General features: G+C 43.4%; 12 non-coding genes across 12 annotated transcripts; 5 read left to right on the top strand and 7 right to left on the bottom strand.

Moving 5' to 3' along the window:
* The first annotated feature begins 3,022 nt into the window (after nucleotides 1–3,022).
* trnah-gug (transfer RNA histidin (anticodon GUG)) lies at nucleotides 3,023–3,094 on the top strand. Its single transcript has one exon. It is a non-coding gene; the product is annotated as a tRNA-His (tRNA).
* A 524-nt stretch (nucleotides 3,095–3,618) lies between these two features.
* On the top strand, nucleotides 3,619–3,691 carry trnar-acg (transfer RNA arginine (anticodon ACG)). Its single transcript has one exon. It is a non-coding gene; the product is annotated as a tRNA-Arg (tRNA).
* Nucleotides 3,692–3,848: 157 nt separating this feature from the next.
* trnae-uuc (transfer RNA glutamic acid (anticodon UUC)) lies at nucleotides 3,849–3,920 on the top strand. The gene has a single exon. It is a non-coding gene; the product is annotated as a tRNA-Glu (tRNA).
* A 597-nt stretch (nucleotides 3,921–4,517) lies between these two features.
* On the top strand, nucleotides 4,518–4,589 carry trnah-gug (transfer RNA histidin (anticodon GUG)). Its single transcript has one exon. It is a non-coding gene; the product is annotated as a tRNA-His (tRNA).
* Nucleotides 4,590–6,835: 2,246 nt separating this feature from the next.
* trnar-acg (transfer RNA arginine (anticodon ACG)) lies at nucleotides 6,836–6,908 on the top strand. The gene has a single exon. It is a non-coding gene; the product is annotated as a tRNA-Arg (tRNA).
* Nucleotides 6,909–9,489: 2,581 nt separating this feature from the next.
* trnae-uuc (transfer RNA glutamic acid (anticodon UUC)) lies at nucleotides 9,490–9,561 on the bottom strand. Its single transcript has one exon. It is a non-coding gene; the product is annotated as a tRNA-Glu (tRNA).
* Nucleotides 9,562–12,860: 3,299 nt separating this feature from the next.
* Nucleotides 12,861–12,933, bottom strand: trnar-acg (transfer RNA arginine (anticodon ACG)). Its single transcript has one exon. It is a non-coding gene; the product is annotated as a tRNA-Arg (tRNA).
* A 1,717-nt stretch (nucleotides 12,934–14,650) lies between these two features.
* Nucleotides 14,651–14,722, bottom strand: trnah-gug (transfer RNA histidin (anticodon GUG)). The gene has a single exon. It is a non-coding gene; the product is annotated as a tRNA-His (tRNA).
* Nucleotides 14,723–18,566: 3,844 nt separating this feature from the next.
* On the bottom strand, nucleotides 18,567–18,638 carry trnah-gug (transfer RNA histidin (anticodon GUG)). Its single transcript has one exon. It is a non-coding gene; the product is annotated as a tRNA-His (tRNA).
* Nucleotides 18,639–19,230: 592 nt separating this feature from the next.
* Nucleotides 19,231–19,302, bottom strand: trnae-uuc (transfer RNA glutamic acid (anticodon UUC)). Its single transcript has one exon. It is a non-coding gene; the product is annotated as a tRNA-Glu (tRNA).
* A 157-nt stretch (nucleotides 19,303–19,459) lies between these two features.
* trnar-acg (transfer RNA arginine (anticodon ACG)) lies at nucleotides 19,460–19,532 on the bottom strand. Its single transcript has one exon. It is a non-coding gene; the product is annotated as a tRNA-Arg (tRNA).
* A 524-nt stretch (nucleotides 19,533–20,056) lies between these two features.
* trnah-gug (transfer RNA histidin (anticodon GUG)) lies at nucleotides 20,057–20,128 on the bottom strand. Its single transcript has one exon. It is a non-coding gene; the product is annotated as a tRNA-His (tRNA).
* Nucleotides 20,129–22,073: the final 1,945 nt, after the last annotated feature.

Genomic DNA, 22,073 nt, shown 5'->3' with positions numbered 1-22,073 from the left:
AATGGTTGGATGCTTTCCAGCGACTCACCTTCAGCTCACTTGTTGTGCGTGCACACGCGCACACGCACACACACACACACACACACACACACACACACGCACAGAACACTCTGACTTGGCTCACTATGAGAGAGAAGGAAAGACAAACAGCCAATTGGTTAGCCATGTTAATTGCCCATGAACCCCCAACCCCCCCTCCTGTTGCATCACATTAAATGAAGCATTTAGGTGCCCTAAGAATTTTTTTAAAAACTCTAAAACTGCTTTATTGATTATTCATCCCCCTTCCTTTTAGCAACCTTAATTAGGACTAGTATTTCATTTTCGAGAGCTCACACTAAATATGTTAAACAGGGTACACCTGTGTTCATTTTAAATTTACCTGTGTCTAATTTAATGCTTGCACAATAAATATCTCTAACTTTGTTAGCTCTCACAGCTAAAATGTCCTGCTGTCATAAAGACCAAGGAAGTGCCTGTGAAGTTTTGAGATGAAGATGTTAGGTTGAAAAAAAAGAATATATAACAAAGTGGAAAAATATGGCACAATCCAGACAATACCAAGATCAGGCCAAACTGTGCAGAGGCATAAAGGGCAATTGTCAGTTTCCAGTAGTCCACCTCCAACACTCAAGTTCACTGGCTGAAATAGGAGAGCGGCAAGAAGGAGGCCACTTCTCAGAAAGGCCGTGTTAGAAAATCTAAGAGCTTTTGAAAAAGATTTTGTGGTCTGCTGGTATAATAAATGTTATTATCTAATAGTGCATACACTTTCATAGTTTCTATTAGCTCTTCTTTACATATATAGACTTACACGCTTTCGGGGTCTCACAAAAATGCTGGTATGGCCCGTGCAGAATTTGAGTTTGACACCCCTTTTTATTTACAGAGATTTTTGAGTTAGAGGTCACAGTTTTGTAATGAAGAAACCAAGAAAATGTTGCAAAAGAGCTGGTGGTTTTCATGACACTTCCATCATGTGAACATTATGGAAAGAGTTATCTAAAATCACCAATTACAAACCTTTGCAAACCAAGCATGCAAATGTGATCGTTTTGGAGTTCTTTAGTCCTCTGTTGAAGATACGGTCAGCCTACCGGTTACAGCAGCAAACTCTGTTAATCCCCTTAATACCCTGAGTAAGATCTGACAGTGCCTAGGATACCAAGATCAGCTCTTCAATTCTGTCTTGTATATAGGAAATGTTGGGGGCATACAAGAAGTCAAAGCCACCTCTATAGCTTGTATAATTAAAAAACAATGCAGGTGTCTATTAGATGTGATCCTGGGGTGTGTTTTTAACAAGTTTTCCTCTTTCATTGAAAGACATCATTTCTAACACAATTTTTATCACTTATTATATAGCTTGGTACATACTCCAAGAAAATAGAAAGAGCATAAAATAGCTAGACTAATGCTACTGGAGTGTCACAGTGTCCACACGAACCTGACTCATATGTCAAAATTGAGTTCTAGGTTACTAGAATGACATAATATGCATATTCCATGCATTTCGTTAATTCTGAATAATAATTCTGCATTACTCTATTGATCTTTGAAATGGTTTGGCCATACTGGCTCAGTGGATGACATAGCTGTCATCTGGCAGAACTACCTGACCACCCAGAGCCTGCCTTAACTTCTGTCTAAAGTCCTCACAACATTCCTCCTTTTTCAGCTTCCACCACTTGGTTTTCTTCTCTATCTCTATCTTTGACCTTTTCTTCTTACAGACCATCAAAGTCATCCTACACGACACCATCCTATGCTGTCTGGCTACACTCTCTCCCACTACCACTTTACAGTCACTAATCTCTTTCAGATTGCCTCTTCTCCACAGGATGTAGTCTACCTGTGTGCTTCTACCCCCACTCTTGTAAGTCACTCTATGCCCCTCCCTCTTCTGAAAATAAATGTTAACCACAGCCATGTCCATCCTCTTAGCAAAGTCCACTACCAACTGTCCTTCAAGGTTCCTTTCCTTAACTCCAAACCTGCCCATCACCTCCTCATCACCTGTGTTCCCCTCACCAACATGTCCATTAAAATCTGCTCGTATCACCACTCCTATCACCACTCTCTATCACCTCATCTAATTCACTCCAGAATCTCTCTTTCTCCTCTAACTCACAACCTACCTGTGGGGCATAAGCACTAACAACATTCAACATCACCCCTTCAATCTCTAACTTCAGACTCATCACCCTGTCTGACACTCTCTCCAGAACAATCCTCCCAGACTCCTCCTTCAAGACCACACCTATCCCATTTCTCTTACTATCCACACCATAATAAAACAGCTTGAATCCTGCTCCTATACTACGAGCCTTGCTACCCTTCCACCTGGTCTCCTGTACACACAGTATATCCACCTCCCTTCTCTCCATCATATCAGCCAGCTCTCTACCTTTCCCTGTCACAGTACCAACATTCAGAGTTCCTATTCTCAGTCCTAAACTCTTACCTTTCCTCTTCTCTCCCTGTCTACGCACTCTCCTCCCTCCTCTACTTCTTTGACCAACAGTTGGCCAATTTCCACCGGCGCCCTGTAGGTCACCGGCGCCGTTGGCGGTCGTTGTTAACCCGGGCCTCGACCGATCCGGTATGGAATTCAGAGTACTGACGATTCGCATGTTTAAATTTGGCAATGTTTTACGCCGGATGCCCTTCCTGACGCAACCCTCTCTATTTATCCGGGCTTGGGACCGGCACAGACGTCACTGGACTGTGACCCCCATGGCTAGATTAATGATAATAAAAAATAGTAATAATAATAAAATTGTTGTTGCTGCTGTTAAATGGTTACGCTCTTCTATGGTAACGTGCACAACTTGCTCAAGGCCATGGTTTGTCACCTGCAGATCTTCATCACTGGGTTCTCACTGAAACAAGCTGTATATGGCCTTTTGGGGCAATGGATGATTCAGCTTTCCATACCTGGGCTGACCAGACTGTCCCATTTGAGAAGGGCTGCGAGATACAATCCACAGCAAAAGCTGTCCCAACAGCTAAAGGGTGAGGCGCCGTGATCGTATAGTGGTTAGTACTCTGCGTTGTGGCCGCAGCAACCCCGGTTCGAATCCGGGTCACGGCATGGCCTTTCCACGTTCTTCTTGTACTTTGGCCATTGTTTGTATCCCACAGCCCTTCTCCAGTGGGAATGTTGCTTGTTGCTTCCCTCGAAGCTGTGCAGTGGGAAAGTGACATGAAGCCATATCGCACTAGCCCAGGCCGACCATGTACCGGTGCATCGCCCACGAGATGTCTTTCAGACGTAACGACAATTCTCTCAACTGTGGGGCCATTGATCGTCTAGTGGTTAGTACTCTGCGTTGTGGCCACAGCAACCCCCTGTTCGTATCTGGGTAACGGCATGGACTCTCGACACTCCTCTTTTACTTGGACTTTGGCCGTGGTTTGTATCTCGCAGCCCTTCTGCAGTGAGAGTTGTGAAGGTTGCCAGTGGGAAAGTGAAATGAAGCCTTATCTCACTACACATGGCCGAACCCCTGGCCCCATACCTCTTGTACTCTGAGTTTGGTCATTGCTTGTAAACCAGCAGTGCGTCTTGCAAGGAACAGTGAAATCAAGGAGCACTGACATCAACAACAAATGCATGGGCCAGTGGCGCAATGGATAACGCGTCTGACTACGGATCAGAAGATTCTAGGTTCGACTCCTGGCTGGCTCGGCTCTCCTTTATCCTCCCCAGCCTTATGGATAATGGTGCTGTTTAACTCACCCAGAGATCAAAGTACTGCCTGCCCAACTCAGTGTGCTCTTCTCCTGACCCGGGCTGTTTCTGGACCATAGACACAGCCCTTAGTATGCAGTTACATGAGCAGAGGTCCCATATGGTCTAGCGGTTAGGATTCCTGGTTTTCACCCAGGCGGCCCGGGTTCGACTCCCGGTATGGGAAGTGGCTTTTATCCTGTGCAACGCGTTGAAATGAGCATCACCTTTCCTCGTGACCGATGCGAGACTGAGTTGCATGTCTGGTTTTTCAGCCAGCAACTGGAGTCACAGCATTCAGTCCCGCTTGCAGGGTGCATTGGTCATTACTTTGCTTTGTGGCCGCAGCAACCCCCCGTTCGTATCTGGGTCACAGCATGGACTTTCTACACTACTCTTTTACTCGGACTTTGGCCATGGTTTATATCTCGCAGCCCTTCTGCAAGGGGGAAAGCCTGATGTGGTAGGATTTCCCTGACGCAAGCTGCAGATGGATTATGGGTCAGAAGATTTGGCTTTCCATCCCAGGCTGGCCAGGCTCTCTCTTACCCCATCCAGAGTTGTGGAGAAAGTTGTTTATTGACTTCCACAAAGCTCAAAGCTGTGCATGGTCTCCAGTGGGAAAGTTGTTTGTTGGTTACCTTGAAGCTATGCAGGGTTGTAAAGGTTGCCATTGTGAAAGCGAAATGAGACGATATCTCGGTTTACCATTGCAGCCAATGCTTCATCCAGGAGTTGAGTTTCTGGGATAATAAGTATCCTCACAACTACAGAGACATGTGGAGCCGTGATCGTATAGTGGTTAGTACTCTGCGTTGTGGCCGCAGCAACCCCGGTTCGAATCCGGGTCACGGCACTACTTTTTCAAGTATAGTGGTTAGTACTCTGCGTTGTGGCCGCAGCAACCCCAGTTCAAATCCGCGTCATGGCATGGCCTTGGGGAAGTTGTTTGTCAGTTCCCTTGAAGCTGTGAAGATTGCCAGTGGGAAAGTGAAATGAAGCCATATCTCACTACCCCAGGCTGAATGTGTATCAGTGCATCCCATGCTTCATCCAGGATATGAATTTCTGGCAGCATAACTGCTGTCGCAAGGCCAAGGCGTGTCAAGTCGGGATCATATAGTGGTTAATGCTCTGCTCTGTGGCTGCAGCAAGCCCAGGTTGAATCCGGATCAAGGTATGAATGTTATGCATCTCACTTGTACTCTCAGTTTGATCATGGCCTGTAACCAGCGGCAGGTCTTGAGTAGGACAGCGAAATGACCCTAGTTGGAATCTGGGTCACGGCATGGACTTTTCCCTTTCCTCTCGTACTCTCACTTTGGCCTGAAATAATTTGACAAAAAATAGTCAAAAACCACACTTTAGGCTTTTGTCTGACACAAAAAAATTAAATACACGTACAGGAAACTGCAAAATCTACCATTTTACAACTAACATTGATGGCACAATGATTTTAAAATGCGGTTTGTTTGCTTTGCTCTCCTGCACTGCAGTCACTCCATGTGCTCCTCAGAATATTTATGCATGCGTGCATTACGTTTTACGGTAGCCTGTTTGCGTGTAGAAAATGCTGTTCAGTCTTTCAGTTTCATTAAACACCCTACTGGAAAAAATTGGTCTAATTGTAAGAAAGTGTTAAAACATATATTTATGCTCATCGCACAGAAAGCTTTATTAACGAAAACATTCAGAGGTTAAAAGAATTAAAAGTAATATTGTTGCCCCTCAGAAACTGTTAGGACTGAGCCTATACAATGTTTAGTGCACAGAAAAGTCCATAACATTATGGTAAATTAAAATGAATTCATAGTACATAGTGCATAAAATTCAAAGGATTAATGAAGACTTCAGCTACTCATGGCCAGACCTTAATACTTCACTATTGATGAATAATTCTGTTCTACAAAATATGTTCAGTTACATAAATTTATATTTCCATAAAAAAATTTTTTCATCTCAAGTGCAGATGATGTGACCGCAGTTCTCTTGCAACAGTCAGAGACCATTCATGGTTTCAGGGGGACAGAAGACAAGCGATTTATAAAAGGATTATATCCAAAATGTACTGTTATGTGTCTTACCACTGTGTTTACCACCACCAGTGTTCTACTGTGTTGTGGCTGTGGTTTTATTTAATTTTTTTTCCCAGGTAATAATAGGCAACAATTTGACAAGGGTTTGTTTTTTTGGGTTGAGTTCTCAAACAACTGGGAAATCACGAGGAAAAAATTTAAATACCTCTGTCTTAGATACTACTCTCCATCTGCTATTTATAATTTAATTCAGTCTATATTTGAGATTTACATACATGAGTTAATGCTGGAGGAAGTTTGAGTTGGGAGAGTATTTAGGGACATTTATCCTCCATATTTATGTTTTCATAGGTGACTTTCCAGTGCAACTTTAATTGCTTTTTTAAAATGTTTCTTTCTTTCCTGGGTATTAGCAAGCACATAATCCCAGCCCTGTTCTATACCATGCCAGAGGTGAGACATACTGTGGCATTGTTCACTGTCAGGGAGAGTAACATAGCAGACTTATATAACAATCTTGTAGGAATCAGAAAAATAAAAAAAGAATGGTTGGCTGCTTTCCAGCGACTCACCTTCAGCTCACTTGTTGTGCGTGCACACACACACACACACACACACACACACACACACAAACAGAACACTTTGACTCGGCTCACTAAGAGAGAGAAGGAAAGACAAACAGCTTGTTAATACAGCCCACACACAAATAACCAATTGGTGCGCCATGTTGCCATAGATGGATTACGGGTGAGAAGATTCGGTTTCCCATCCCAAGCTGGCCAGGCTCTCTCTTACCCCAACCAAAGTTGTGGAGAAAGTTCTTTGACGACTTCCACAAAGCTAAAAGCTGTGCATGGTCTCCAGTGGGGAAGTTGTTTGTTGGTTCCCTTGAGAGTTGTGAAGGTTGCCAGAGGGAAAGTGAAATGAAGCCTTATCTCACTACACGTGGCCGAACCCCTGGCCTCATACCTCTTGTACTCTCAGTTTGGTCATGGCTTGTAAACCAGCAGTGCGTCTTGCAAGGGACAGTGAAATCAAGGAGCATTGACTTCAGTAGCTGAGGTGTGGGCCAGTGGCGCAATGGATAACGCGTCTGACTACGGATCAGAAGATTCTAGGTTCGACTCCTGGCTGGCTCGGCTCTCCTTTATCCTCCCCAACGTTATGGGTAACGGCACTGTTTGACCCACCCAGAGATCAGACTACAGCCTCCCCAACTCAAAAAGTGCTCTTCTCCTGACCTGGGCTGCTTCTGGACCATAGACACAGCTCTTAGTATGCAGGTGCTCATCTGGAGGTCCCATATGGTCTAGCGGTTAGAATTCCTTCTTATCCTTATAATTATCTATCGGTGGAGATGATGGCGCCGTTGTCGCTGGCACGCCGTCTCTCTGGTGCTTTAGTTTTTATTTTTGTCGGGCTGTTTTTAATACATCACTGCTCCACTCAACGGGTTTATGACCGTGTACACCTTTTGGATATTCGAAGGTTTATCGAGCAACTACATTATGACTTGAGAGGACCTTGCTACCGTGCCTCTCCCTGTGTGGCGGACATACCAGTTTTTCTCCGCCGTCCTATCTGCGGTATCCCCCAGAGAAAACGCCGAAATCGTCGAAGACGTGGTAAGCGCGGAGGAGCGGCCTTCAAACTCAAGTCTCACTTGGTGTTGCAGCAGTCATCTTCTGCTTGCCAGCTCTCTCTTTCTACTTCCCTGGTCGGCGATCGCTTCATCCACTGGCGTTCTCTGGACGAACCGTACCGCTGGATTCGACCGATTACGCCAGATTGCACCTACCATCGTGTCACTGGGATTGCACCTCGGCTTCGTCGCGGAGGTGTAAATATGGGTAATCTCCGCCAGTTTCGCCGAGACTCTCAGCAGTCTTATGATACAGTTCAGGCCAGGATGGCGTTGATCAATGCCCACTCACTGGTAAATAAAACTTTTCTACTAAATGACTTTATTACGGCAGCTGGTCTAGATGTTTTATTTGTGACGGAGACTTGGCTGCAACCAGGCGATTTGATGCCACTCTCTGAACTTTTGCCTCATCACTATGCGTTCATAAACACACCAAGGGAAACTGGTCGTGGTGGAGGATTAGCACTTATTTTTAAAACGAAATATCTGTGCCGGACTTTACCCATGAATGCCTTCCACAGTTTTGAACTACAACTTTATCAATTTGATTCTCCTAATCCGCTGGTGGTGGCCTTGATCTATCGTCGTCCTAAACCTGCCAACGATTTCATTGAGGAATATGCAGGCCTTCTAAGTGAACTTTTAAAAATATGATCATCTGATGATTCTTGGGGACTTAAATATCCTTATTTGTAGTAGGTCTGACTCTTTGTCTAAGGATTTTTTAAACCTGGTCGAATCATTTGATCTTATACAATGGGTGAATGGCCCTACTCACATCCAGGGTCATATGCTAGACCTGGTTTTGTCACATAATTTGTCTGTTTCTGATATGACTATTTCTGACCTCAATTTTTCAGATCATAAGCCTCTTCTTTTTACTGTCCCTATCCATGTTTGGTTTGATAAACCTCATGGTGCTGTCAGATCGTCTCGCACATTTAATGCCATTACTATCAATATCTTTGTACAATTATACAGAGAGAGTTACTCTGTTGATCTGTTAGAGAACCCCATGACTAACTTAGACATGGATGATCACCTTGCTCTTTTTAATTTCACTTGTCTTAGTATTTTAGACTCTGTCGCCCCTTTGAAACTCAAACAAATTAAAGCCAAACCTAGATTTTGCAGTTTCTTGTAGGCATATTTAATTTTTTTTTGTCAAACAAAAACCTAAAGTGTGGTTTTTGACTATTTTTTGTCAAAATATTTCAGGCCAAAGTGAGAGTACAAGAGGAAAGGTATACCGTGACCCAGATTCCAACTGGGGTCATTTCGCTATTCCACCCAAGACCTGCTGCTGGTTACAGGCCATGATCAAACTGAGAGTACAAGTGAGATGCGTAACATTCATACCTTGATCCAGATTCAACCTGGGCTTGCTGCAGCCACAGAGCAGAGCATTAACCACTATATGATCCTGACTTGACAGTTGCAACAGCAGTTATGCTGCCAGAAATTCATATCCTGGATGAAGCATGGGATGCACCAATACACATTCAGCCTGGGGTAGTGAGATATGGCTTCCTTTCACTTTCCCACTGGCAACCTTCACAACCCTGCACAACTTCAAGGGAACCGACAAACAACTTCCCCAAGGCCATGCCGTGACGCGGATTCAAACTGGGGTTGCTGCGGCCACAATGCACAGCTTTGAGCATGTTGGAAGTCAACAAACAACTTTCTCCACAACTCTGGATGGGTTAAGAGAGAGCCTGGCCAGCCTGGGATGGAAAGCCAAATCTTCTGACTCATAATCCATCTACAGCTTGCGTCAGAGAAATCCTACCACATCAGGCTTTCCCCCTTGCAGAAGGGCTGCGAGATATAAACCATGGCCAAAGTCTGAGTAAAAGAGTAGTGTAGAAAGTCGATGCTGTGACCCAAATACGAACGGGGGGTTGCTGCAGCCACAAAGCAAAGTAATGACCACTATGCAATGCACCCTGCAAGCGGGACTGAACGCTGTGACTCCAGTTGCTGGCTGAAAAACGAGACCTGCAACTCAGTCTTGCTTCGGTTACGAGGAAAGGTGACGCTCATTTCAACGCGTTGCGCAGGATAAAAGCCACTTCCCATACCGGGAGTCGAACCCGGGCCGCCTGGGTGAAAACCAGGAATCCTAACCGCTAGACCATATGGGACCTCTACTCTTGTACCCACATACTAAGAGCTGTGTCTATAACAGCCGGGTCAAGAGAAGAGCACTTTTTGAGTTGGGGAGGCTGTAGTTTGATCTCTGGGTGGGTCAAACAGTGCCATTATCCATAACGCTGGGGAGGATAAAGGAGAGCTGAGACAGCCAGGAGTCGAACCTAGAATCGTCTGATACGTAGTCAGACACATTATCCATTGCGCCACTGGCCCACACTTACTGCTTTACAAGCCATGACCAAACTGAGAGTACAAGAGGTATGCGGCCAGGGATTCAGGAAGATGGAAGAAACAGGATTTAACCACAGGATTTACTTGACTATCAAGTTTCAAGTTTAAGTTTCAGCTCACTGTCAAGCAAAACACCTAGGTTTTTAACAAGGGTTTTGGCTTGGGATGTAACAAAGTGATTACTGAGATATTTTAAGGGAACGCCACTAGGGGGACCAAAAAATATAATTTGAGTTTTCTTTTCATTAAGGTTGAGAAAATTTGATGACATCCAGATTTTAATATCCTTCATACAAGCCAACAAAGTATCAAAAGTGTTGCTATCAGAGCGTTTAAGTGGCAAATTAATCTGGGTATCATCAGCGTAGCAGTGAAATGAAACACCATGTTTCTTAACGATGGAGCCCAAAGGGAGCATATACAGAGAAAAAAGTGTTGGACCAAGTATTGATCCCTGCGGGACCCCCCATGGGAGGTTAGCAGCTGGTGACATGTGGGTGCCTAGTCGAACTGAGAGCCTCCAGTCCTTTAAATAGGAACTAAACCAGCTTAAAACGGTTCCTGTCAAGCCCACATAGGAATTAAGTCGGGCAATGAGAATATTATGATCAATCATATCAAATGCAGCAGTAAGGTCTAATAGCACTAAAACAATACTATGCCCCTGGTCAGTTACCATATAGATATCAATTAACGCCTTTAGTAAAACTGACTCAGTACTATGAAATGTTCTGAATCCTGACTGAAATGTTTCATAGATAGAGTTTTTTAACAAAAAAGAGTTTAATTGAAGTTGAACAACTTTTTCTAGAATCTTAGAAAGAAAAGGCAAATTAGAGATAGGCCTATAATTAGCAGGATCCGCAGGGTCAAGATTTGGCTTCTTGAGAGATGGAACTACCAGTGCATGTTTGAGATCTGCTGGTATGGTCCCCAAACTAAGTGATTTGTTCACAATAGCCAGAAGACTGGGTCCCAAGGTCTCAAAGAGTTGTTTCAAGATACGAGAAGGAATGATATCAAATGAGCAAACGATAGGTTTTAGTAGAGCAATAATTTCTTGTAGGGTAGACAATGAGGTGGGTTCAAAAGCACTCCAAGTGGGAGCGCGCAAAGGAGGTTCGATAATGTCACAGTATGTTGTAGCAGACTATGTTAAGGATGTTAAGGAAGAAGACACTGTATGAGAATTTGCATGAGGATTGAGAACTGAGTCAATAATAGAAAAGAGAGCCTTAGGCTTATGACAATTTTGATTAATAATATCAGAGAAATATTTTATTTTAGCAGCCTTAGCTGCTTTTTGAAAATTAGCCAATGTAGCCTGCAATACTTCATAATCAACTTGAAGTTTGGATTTCTTCCATTTTCGTTCAGCTTGTCTACAATTCCGACGGAGAGAAAGTGTGTAGTCGTTTAACCAGGGCATAGGTTTGGCTTTAATTTGTTTGAGTTTCAAAGGGGCGACAGAGTCTAAAATACTAAGACAAGTGGAATTAAAAAGAGCAAGGTGATCATCCATGTCTAAGTTAGTCATGGGGTTCTCTAACAGATCAACACAGTAACTCTCTCTGTATAATTGTACAAAGTTATTGATAGTAATGGCATTAAATGTGCGAGACGATCTGACAGCACCATGAGGTTTATCAAACCAAACATGGATAGGGACAGTAAAAAGAAGAGGCTTATGATCTGAAAAATTGAGGTCAGAAATAGTCATATCAGAAACAGACAAATTATGTGACAAAACCAGGTCTAGCATATGACCCTGGATGTGAGTAGGGCCATTCACCCATTGTATAAGATCAAATGATTCGACCAGGTTTAAAAAATCCTTAGACAAAGAGTCAGACCTACTACAAATAAGGATATTTAAGTCCCCAAGAATCATCAGATGATCATATTTTTAAAAGTTCACTTAGAAGGCCTGCATATTCCTCAATGAAATCGTTGGCAGGTTTAGGACGACGATAGATCAAGGCCACCACCAGCGGATTAGGAGAATCAAATTGATAAAGTTGTAGTTCAAAACTGTGGAAGGCATTCATGGGTAAAGTCCGGCACAGATATTTCGTTTTAAAAATAAGTGCTAATCCTCCACCACGACCAGTTTCCCTTGATGTGTTTATGAACGCATAGTGATGAGGCAAAAGTTCAGAGAGTGGCATCAAATCGCCTGGTTGCAGCCAAGTCTCCGTCACAAATAAAACATCTAGACCAGCTGCCGTAATAAAGTCATTTAGTAGAAAAGTTTTATTTACCAGTGAGTGGGCATTGATCAACGCCATCCTGGCCTGAACTGTATCATAAGACTGCTGAGAGTCTCGGCGAAACTGGCGGAGATTACCCATATTTACACCTCCGCGACGAAGCCGAGGTGCAATCCCAGTGACACGATGGTAGGTGCAATCTGGCGTAATCGGTCGAATCCAGCGGTACGGTTCGTCCAGAGAACGCCAGTGGATGAAGCGATCGCCGACCAGGGAAGTAGAAAGAGAGAGCTGGCAAGCAGAAGATGACTGCTGCAACACCAAGTGAGACTTGAGTTTGAAGGCCGCTCCTCCGCGCTTACCACGTCTTCGACGATTTCGGCGTTTTCTCTGGGGGATACCGCAGATAGGACGGCGGAGAAAAACTGGTATGTCCGCCACACAGGGAGAGGCACGGTAGCAAGGTCCTCTCAAGTCATAATGTAGTTGCTCGATAAACCTTCGAATATCCAAAAGGTGTACACGGTCATAAACCCGTTGAGTGGAGCAGTGATGTATTAAAAACAGCCCGACAAAAATAAAAACTAAAGCACCAGAGAGACGGCGTGCCAGCGACAACGGCGCCATCATCTCCACCCATAGATGATTATAAGGATAAGAAGGAATTCTAACCGCTAGACCATATGGGACCTCCAGATGAGCACCTGCATACTAAGAGCTGTGTCTATGGTCCAGAAGCAGCCCAGGTCAGGAGAAGAGCACTTTTTGAGTTGGGGAGGCTGTAGTCTGATCTCTGGGTGGGTCAAACAGTGCCGTTACCCATAACGTTGGGGAGGATAAAGGAGAGCCGAGCCAGCCAGGAGTCGAACCTAGAATCTTCTGATCCGTAGTCAGACGCGTTATCCATTGCGCCACTGGCCCACACCTCAGCTACTGAAGTCAATGCTCCTTGATTTCACTGTCCCTTGCAAGACGCACTGCTGGTTTACAAGCCATGACCAAACTGAGAGTACAAGAGGTATGGGGCCAGGGGTTCGGCCACGTGTAGTGAGATAAGGCTTCATTTCACTTTCCCTCTGGCAACCTTCACAACTCTCAAGGGAACCAACAAACAACTTCCCCACTGGAGACCATGCACAGCTTTTAGCTTTGTGGAAGTCGTCAAAGAACTTTCTCCACAACTTTGGTTGGGGTAAGAGAGAGCCTGGCCAGCTTGGGATGGAAAACCGAATCTTCTCACCCGTAATCCATCTATGGCAACATGTCTCACCAATTGGTTATTTGTGTGTGGGCTGTATTAACAAGCTGTTTGTCTTTCCTTCTCTCTCTTAGTGAGCCGAGTCAAAGTGTTCTGTTTGTGTGTGTGTGTGTGTGTGTGTGTGTGTGTGTGTCTGTGTGTGCACGCACAACAAGTGAGCTGAAGGTGAGTCGCTGGAAAGCAGCCAACCATTCTTTTTTTATTTTTCTGATTCCTATAAGATTGTTAGATAAGTCTGCTATGTTGCTGTCCCTGACAGTGAACAATGCCACAGTATGTCTCACCTTTGGAATGGTATAGAACAGGGCTGGGATTATGTGCTTGCTAATAACCAGGAAAGAAAGAAACATTTAAAAAAAGCAATTAAAATTGCACTGGAAAGTCACCTATGAAAACATAAATATGGAGGATAAATGTCCCTAAAGACTCTCCCAACTCAAACTTCCTCCAGCATTAACTCATGTATGTAAATCTCAAATATAGACTGAATTAAATTATAAATAGCAGATGGAGAGGAGTATCTAAGACAGAGGTATTTAAATTTTTTCCTCATTATTTCCCAGTTGTTTGAGAACTCAACCCAAAAAAACAAACCCTTGTCAAATTGTTGCCTATTATTACCTGGAAAATAAAATTAAATAAAACCACAGCCACAACACTGAACACTGGTGGTGGTAAACAAAGTGATAAGACACATAACAGTACATTTTGGATATAATCCTTTTACAAATCGCTTGTCTTATGTCCCCCTGAAACCATGAATGGTCTCTGACTGTTGCAAGAGAACTGCGGTCACATCATCTGCACAAAAGCAGATAAAATTTTTTTTATGGAAATATAAAATTATGTAACAACATATTTTGTAGAACAGAATTATTCATCAATAGTGAAGTATAAAGGTGACCCTAAAGAGTGGGTTTTGACTATTTTTTGTCAAAATATTTCAGGCCAAAGTGAGAGTACAAGAGGAAAGGGAAAAGTCCATGCCGTAACCCAGATTCCCACTGGGGTCATTTCGCTATTCCACCCAAGACCTGCTGCTGGTTACAGGCCATGATCAAACTGAGAGTACAATTGAAACATAACATTCATGCCATGACGCGGATTCAACCTGGGCTTGCTGCAGCCACAGGGCAGAGCATTAACCACTATATGATCCCGGCTCGACATGCCTTGGCCTTGCGACAGCTGTTATGCTGCCAGAAATTCACCGGTACAAGTTCAGCCTGGGGTAGTGAGATATGGCTTCATTTCGCTTTCCCACCGGCAATCTTCACAACCCTGCACAGCTTCGAGGGAAGCAACAAACAACTTCCCCACTGGAGAAGGGCTGCAGGATACAAACAATGTCCGAAGTACAAGAGGAACGTGAAAAGGCAGTGCCATGACCCGGATTCGAACCGGGGTTGCTGCGGCCACAACGCAGAGTACTAACCACTATACGATCACGGCTATGCACATCTCTGCAGTTGTGAGGATAGTTATTATCCCAGAAAATCATCATAGTCAGACACGTTATCCATTGCGCCACTGGCCCACAGGCTGCTTTGGTGAAAACCCTGTTTCTAGACCATGAGGAAAGAAAATGAAGAAATCCACCTACAAGGAGTTTCTTCAGCTGGTCTCAAGTTCCAACTTTTATTGCACTGGCTATGAATGTACAAAAAAGCAGCTATTTTCTTATTTCTAAATATGATATTTTAGAATATTGGTCTATATGTATACTAATTTTTATGTGTATAATTTGACAGTTCAACAGTTTTTACCTAGAAGTTCAATGTGGTATGAACAGAAGTGCGACAGGTTTACTCTTCCTACGGTCTTTGGTCCCTGTATTTATTTTTATATATGTTTTTTTTCCTTTTTTATTACAAGCAGATTTTTATCACGTTATGTAAGCTTGCATGGAATATGCATATTATGTCATTCTAGTAACCTAGAAACCAATTTTGATATATGAGTCAGGTTCATGTGGACACTGTGACACTCCAGTAGCATTAGTCTAGCTATTTTATGCTTTTTCTATTTTCTTGGAGTATGTACCAAGCTATATAATAAGTGATAAAAATTGTGTTAGAAATTATATCTTTCAATAAAAGAGGAAAATATGTTAAAAACACACCCCAGGATCACATCTAATAGACACCTGCACTGTTTTTAATTATACAAGCTATAGAGGTAGCTTTGTTTACAGTATCATGTTGTATGACCTCTTGTATGCCCCCAACATTTCCTGTATACAAGACAGAATTGAAGAGCAGATCTTGGTATCCTAGGCACTGTCAGATCTTACTCAGGCTATTAAGGGGATTAACAGAGTTTGCTGCCGTAACCGGTAGGCTGACCCTATCTTTAACAGAGGACTAAAGAACTCCAAAACGATCACATTTGCATGCTTGGTTTGCAAAGGTTTGTTATTGATGATTTTAGATATCTCTTTCCGTAATGTTCACATGATGGAAGTTTCATGAAAACTGACAGTTCTTTTGCAACATTTTCTTGGTCTCTTCATTACAAAACTGCGACCTCTAACTCAAAAACCTGTGTAAATAAAAATGGGTGTCAAACTCAAATTCTGCACGGGCCATACCAGCATTTTTGTGAGACCCCCGAAAGCGTGTAAGTCTATATATGTAAAGAAGAGCTAATAGAAACTATGAAAGTGTATGCACTATTAGATAATAACATTTATTATACCAATTATAATAAAAGTTATTTTTTGAATAATCCATGTGGCTCCATCTACATTGCCTGTGATGGCAACAAGCTTTCCAGTTCCTCCTGCTGAAAAGCCACCATAGAGCATGATGCTAACACCAGTGTGCTCGATCACAGAAATGGTGTTACCTGGGTGTTGGGATGAATTTGTTTTGTGCCAAACATTATACTTTGGCTTTTTTCAGTTTAATAATGCTCAGTAAACATTTGACTCGACTTTAGTCTCAGCAGACCACAAAATCTTTTTCAAAAGTTCTTAGATTTTCTAACACGGCCTTTCTGAGAAGTGGCCTCCTTCTTGCCGCTCTCCTATTTCAGCCAGTGAACTTGAGTGTTGGAGGTGGACTACTGGAAACTGACAATTGCCCTTTATGCCTCCGCATAGTTTGGCCTGATCTTGGTATTGTCTGGATTGTGCCATATTTTTTCCACTTTGTTATATATTCTTTTTTTTCAACCTAACATCTTCATCTCAAAACTTCACAGGCACTTCCTTGGTCTTTATGACAGCAGGACATTTTAGCTGTGAGAGCTAACAAAGTTAGAGATATTTATTGTGCAAGCATTAAATTAGACACAGGTAAATTTAAAATGAACACAGGTGTACCCTGTTTAACATATTTAGTGTGAGCTCTCGAAAATGAAATACTAGTCCTAATTAAGGTTGCTAAAAGGAAGGGGGATGAATACTTATCAATAAAGCAGTTTTAGAGTTTTTAAAAATATTCTTAGGGCACCTAAATGCTTCATTTAATGTGATGCAACAGGGGGGGGGGGGGGTGGGGGGGTCATGGGCAATTAACATGGCTCACCAATTGGCTGTTTGTCTTTCCTTCTCTCTCGTAGTGAGCCAAGTCAGAGTGTTTTCTGTGTGTGTTTGTGCATGTGCGTGTGCGCGTGTGCGTGTGCACGCACAACAAGTGAGCTGAAGGTGAGTCGCTGGAAAGCAGCCAACCATTTTTTTTTTCTTTTTTTCTGATTCCTATAAGGTTGTTTGATAAGTCTGCTATGTTACTCTCCCTGACAGTGAACAATGCCACAGCATGTCTCATCTTTGGCATGGTATAGAACAGGGCTGTGATTATGTGCATGCTAATAACCAGGAAAGAAAGAAACATAAAAAAAAAAACAATTAAAATTGCACTTTAGTGTCACCTATGAAAACATAAATTATCATATGGAGGATAAATGTCCCTAAAGACTCTCCCAACTCAAACTTCCTCCAGCATTAACTCATGTATGTAAATCTCAAATATAGATTGAATTAAACTATAAATAGCAGATGGAGAGTAGTATCTAAGACAGAGGTATTTAAATTTTTTCCTCATGAGTTCCCAGTTGTTTGAGAATTCAACCCAAAAAAACAAACCCTTGTCAAATTATTGCCTATTATTACCTGGGAAAAAAAATTAAATAAAACCACAGTCACAACACAGTAGAACACTGGTGGTGGTAAACACAGTGGTAAGACACATAACAGTACATTTTGGATATAATCCTTTTATAAATCGCTTGTCTAATGTCCCCCTGAAACCATGAATGGTCTCTGACTGTTGCAAGAGAACTGCGGTCACATCATCTGCACTTCAGATGAAAAAATTTTTTTATGGAAATATAAATTTATGTAACTGAACATATTTTGTAGAACAGAATTATTCATCAATAGTGAAGTATTAAGGTCTGGCCATGAGTAGCTGAAGTCTTCATTAATCCTTTGAATTTTATGCACTATGTACTATGAATTCATTTTAATTTACCATAATGTTATGGACTTTTCTGTGCACTAAACATTGTATAGGCTCAGTCCTAACAGTTTCTGAGGGGCAACAATATTACTTTTAATTCTTTTAACCTCTGAATGTTTTCGTTAATAAAGCTTTCTGTGCAATGAGCATAAATATATGTTTTAACACTTTCTTACAATTAGACCAATTTTTTCCAGTAGGGTGTTTAATGAAACTGAAAGACTGAACAGCATTTTCTACACGCAAACAGGCTACCGTAAAACGTAATGCACGCATGCATAAATATTCTGAAGAGCACATGGAGTGACTGCAGTGCAGGAGAGCAAAGCAAACAAACCGCATTTTAAAATCATTGTGCCATCAATGTTAGTTGTAAAATGGTAGATTTTGCAGTTTCCTGTACGTGTATTTAATTTTTTTGTGTCAAACAAAAGCCTAAAGTGTGGTTTTTGACTATTTTTTGTCAAATTATTTCAGGCCAAAGTGAGAGAGAGATGCATAACATTCATACCTTGATCCGGATTCGACCTGGGCTTGCTGCAGCCACAGAGCAGAGCATTAACCACTATATGATCCCGACTTGACACGCCTTGGCCGTTGCGACAGCAGTTATGCTGCCAGAAATTCATATCCTGGATGAAGCATGGGATGCACTGATACACATTCAGCCTGGGGTAGTGAGATATGGCTTCATTTCACTTTCCCACTGGCAATCTTCACAGCTTCAAGGGAACTGACAAACAACTTCCCCAAGGCCATGCCGTGACGCGGATTTGAACTGGGGTTGCTGCGGCCACAACGCAGAGTACTAACCACTATAATTGAAAAAGTAGTGCCGTGACCCGGATTCGAACCGGGGTTGCTGCGGCCACAACGCAGAGTACTAACCACTATACGATCACGGCTCCACATGTCTCTGTAGTTGTGAGGATACTTATTATCCCAGAAACTCAACTCCTGGATGAAGCATTGGCTGCAATGGTAAACCGAGATATCGTCTCATTTCGCTTTCACAATGGCAACCTTTACAACCCTGCATAGCTTCAAGGTAACCAACAAACAACTTTCCCACTGGAGACCATGCACAGCTTTGAGCTTTGTGGAAGTCAATAAACAACTTTCTCCACAACTCTGGATGGGGTAAGAGAGAGCCTGGCCAGCCTGGGATGGAAAGCCAAATCTTCTGACCCATAATCCATCTGCAGCTTGCGTCAGGGAAATCCTACCACATCAGGCTTTCCCCCCTGCAGAAGGGCTGCGAGATATAAACCATGGCCAAAGTCCGAGTAAAAGAGTAGTGTAGAAAGTCCATGCTGTGACCCAGATACGAACGTTGCTGCGGCCACAAAGCAAAGTAATGACCAATGCACCCTGCAAGCGGGACTGAATGCTGTGACTCCAGTTGCTGGCTGAAAAACCAGACCTGCAACTCAGTCTCGCATCAGTCACGAGGAAAGGTGATGCTCATTTCAACGCGTTGCACAGGATAAAAGCCACTTCCCATACCGGGAGTCGAACCCGGGCCGCCTGGGTGAAAACCAGGAATCCTAACCGCTAGACCATATGGGACCTCTGCTCATGTAACCGCATACTAAGGGCTGTGTCTATGGTCCAGAAACAGCCCGGGTCAGGAGAAGAGCACACTGAGTTGGGCAGGCAGTACTTTGATCTCTGGGTGAGTTAAACAGCACCATTATCCATAAGGCTGGGGAGGATAAAGGAGAGCCGAGCCAGCCAGGAGTCGAACCTAGAATCTTCTGATCCGTAGTCAGACGCGTTATCCATTGCGCCACTGGCCCATGCATTTGTTGTTGATGTCAGTGCTCCTTGATTTCACTGTTCCTTGCAAGACGCACTGCTGGTTTACAAGCAATGACCAAACTCAGAGTACAAGAGGTATGGGGCCAGGGGTTCGGCCATGTGTAGTGAGATAAGGCTTCATTTCACTTTCCCACTGGCAACCTTCACAACTCTCACTGCAGAAGGGCTGCGAGATACAAACCACGGCCAAAGTCCAAGTAAAAGAGGAGTGTCGAGAGTCCATGCCGTTACCCAGATACGAACAGGGGGTTGCTGTGGCCACAACGCAGAGTACTAACCACTAGACGATCAATGGCCCCACAGTTGAGAGAATTGTCGTTACGTCTGAAAGACATCTCGTGGGCGATGCACCGGTACATGGTCGGCCTGGGCTAGTGCGATATGGCTTCATGTCACTTTCCCACTGCACAGCTTCGAGGGAAGCAACAAGCAACATTCCCACTGGAGAAGGGCTGTGGGATACAAACAATGGCCAAAGTACAAGAAGAACGTGGAAAGGCCATGCCGTGACCCGGATTCGAACCGGGGTTGCTGCGGCCACAACGCAGAGTACTAACCACTATACGATCACGGCGCCTCACCCTTTAGCTGTTGGGACAGCTTTTGCTGTGGATTGTATCTCGCAGCCCTTCTCAAATGGGACAGTCTGGTCAGCCCAGGTATGGAAAGCTGAATCATCCATTGCCCCAAAAGGCCATATACAGCTTGTTTCAGTGAGAACCCAGTGATGAAGATCTGCAGGTGACAAACCATGGCCTTGAGCAAGTTGTGCACGTTACCATAGAAGAGCGTAACCATTTAACAGCAGCAACAACAATTTTATTATTATTACTATTTTTTATTATCATTAATCTAGCCATGGGGGTCACAGTCCAGTGACGTCTGTGCCGGTCCCAAGCCCGGATAAATAGAGAGGGTTGCGTCAGGAAGGGCATCCGGCGTAAAACATTGCCAAATTTAAACATGCGAATCGTCAGTACTCTGAATTCCATACCGGATCGGTCGAGGCCCGGGTTAACAACGACCGCCAACGGCGCCGGTGACCTACAGGGCGCCGGTGGAAATTGGCCAACTGTTGGTCAAAGAAGTAGAGGAGGGAGGAGAGTGCGTAGACAGGGAGAGAAGAGGAAAGGTAAGAGTTTAGGACTGAGAATAGGAACTCTGAATGTTGGTACTGTGACAGGGAAAGGTAGAGAGCTGGCTGATATGATGGAGAGAAGGGAGGTGGATATACTGTGTGTACAGGAGACCAGGTGGAAGGGTAGCAAGGCTCGTAGTATAGGAGCAGGATTCAAGCTGTTTTATTATGGTGTGGATAGTAAGAGAAATGGGATAGGTGTGGTCTTGAAGGAGGAGTCTGGGAGGATTGTTCTGGAGAGAGTGTCAGACAGGGTGATGAGTCTGAAGTTAGAGATTGAAGGGGTGATGTTGAATGTTGTTAGTGCTTATGCCCCACAGGTAGGTTGTGAGTTAGAGGAGAAAGAGAGATTCTGGAGTGAATTAGATGAGGTGATAGAGAGTGGTGATAGGAGTGGTGATACGAGCAGATTTTAATGGACATGTTGGTGAGGGGAACACAGGTGATGAGGAGGTGATGGGCAGGTTTGGAGTTAAGGAAAGGAACCTTGAAGGACAGTTGGTAGTGGACTTTGCTAAGAGGATGGACATGGCTGTGGTTAACATTTATTTTCAGAAGAGGGAGGGGCATAGAGTGACTTACAAGAGTGGGGGTAGAAGCACACAGGTAGACTACATCCTGTGGAGAAGAGGCAATCTGAAAGAGATTAGTGACTGTAAAGTGGTAGTGGGAGAGAGTGTAGCCAGACAGCATAGGATGGTGTCGTGTAGGATGACTTTGATGGTCTGTAAGAAGAAAAGGTCAAAGATAGAGATAGAGAAGAAAACCAAGTGGTGGAAGCTGAAAAAGGAGGAATGTTGTGAGGACTTTAGACAGAAGTTAAGGCAGGCTCTGGGTGGTCAGGTAGTTCTGCCAGATGACAGCTATGTCATCCACTGAGCCAGTATGGCCAAACCATTTCAAAGATCAATAGAGTAATGCAGAATTATTATTCAGAATTAACGAAATGCATGGAATATGCATATTATGTCATTCTAGTAACCTAGAACTCAATTTTGACATATGAGTCAGGTTCGTGTGGACACTGTGACACTCCAGTAGCATTAGTCTAGCTATTTTATGCTCTTTCTATTTTCTTGGAGTATGTACCAAGCTATATAATAAGTGATAAAAATTGTGTTAGAAATGATGTCTTTCAATGAAAGAGGAAAACTTGTTAAAAACACACCCCAGGATCACATCTAATAGACACCTGCATTGTTTTTTAATTATACAAGCTATAGAGGTGGCTTTGACTTCTTGTATGCCCCCAACATTTCCTATATACAAGACAGAATTGAAGAGCTGATCTTGGTATCCTAGGCACTGTCAGATCTTACTCAGGGTATTAAGGGGATTAACAGAGTTTGCTGCTGTAACCGGTAGGCTGACCGTATCTTCA

This window comes from Pangasianodon hypophthalmus, chromosome 19, assembly GCF_027358585.1.
Source record: "Pangasianodon hypophthalmus isolate fPanHyp1 chromosome 19, fPanHyp1.pri, whole genome shotgun sequence".
NCBI lineage: Eukaryota > Metazoa > Chordata > Actinopteri > Siluriformes > Pangasiidae > Pangasianodon > Pangasianodon hypophthalmus.
Note: the sequence above shows the minus strand (reverse complement) of the source record. Positions and strands in the feature narration are given on the sequence as shown.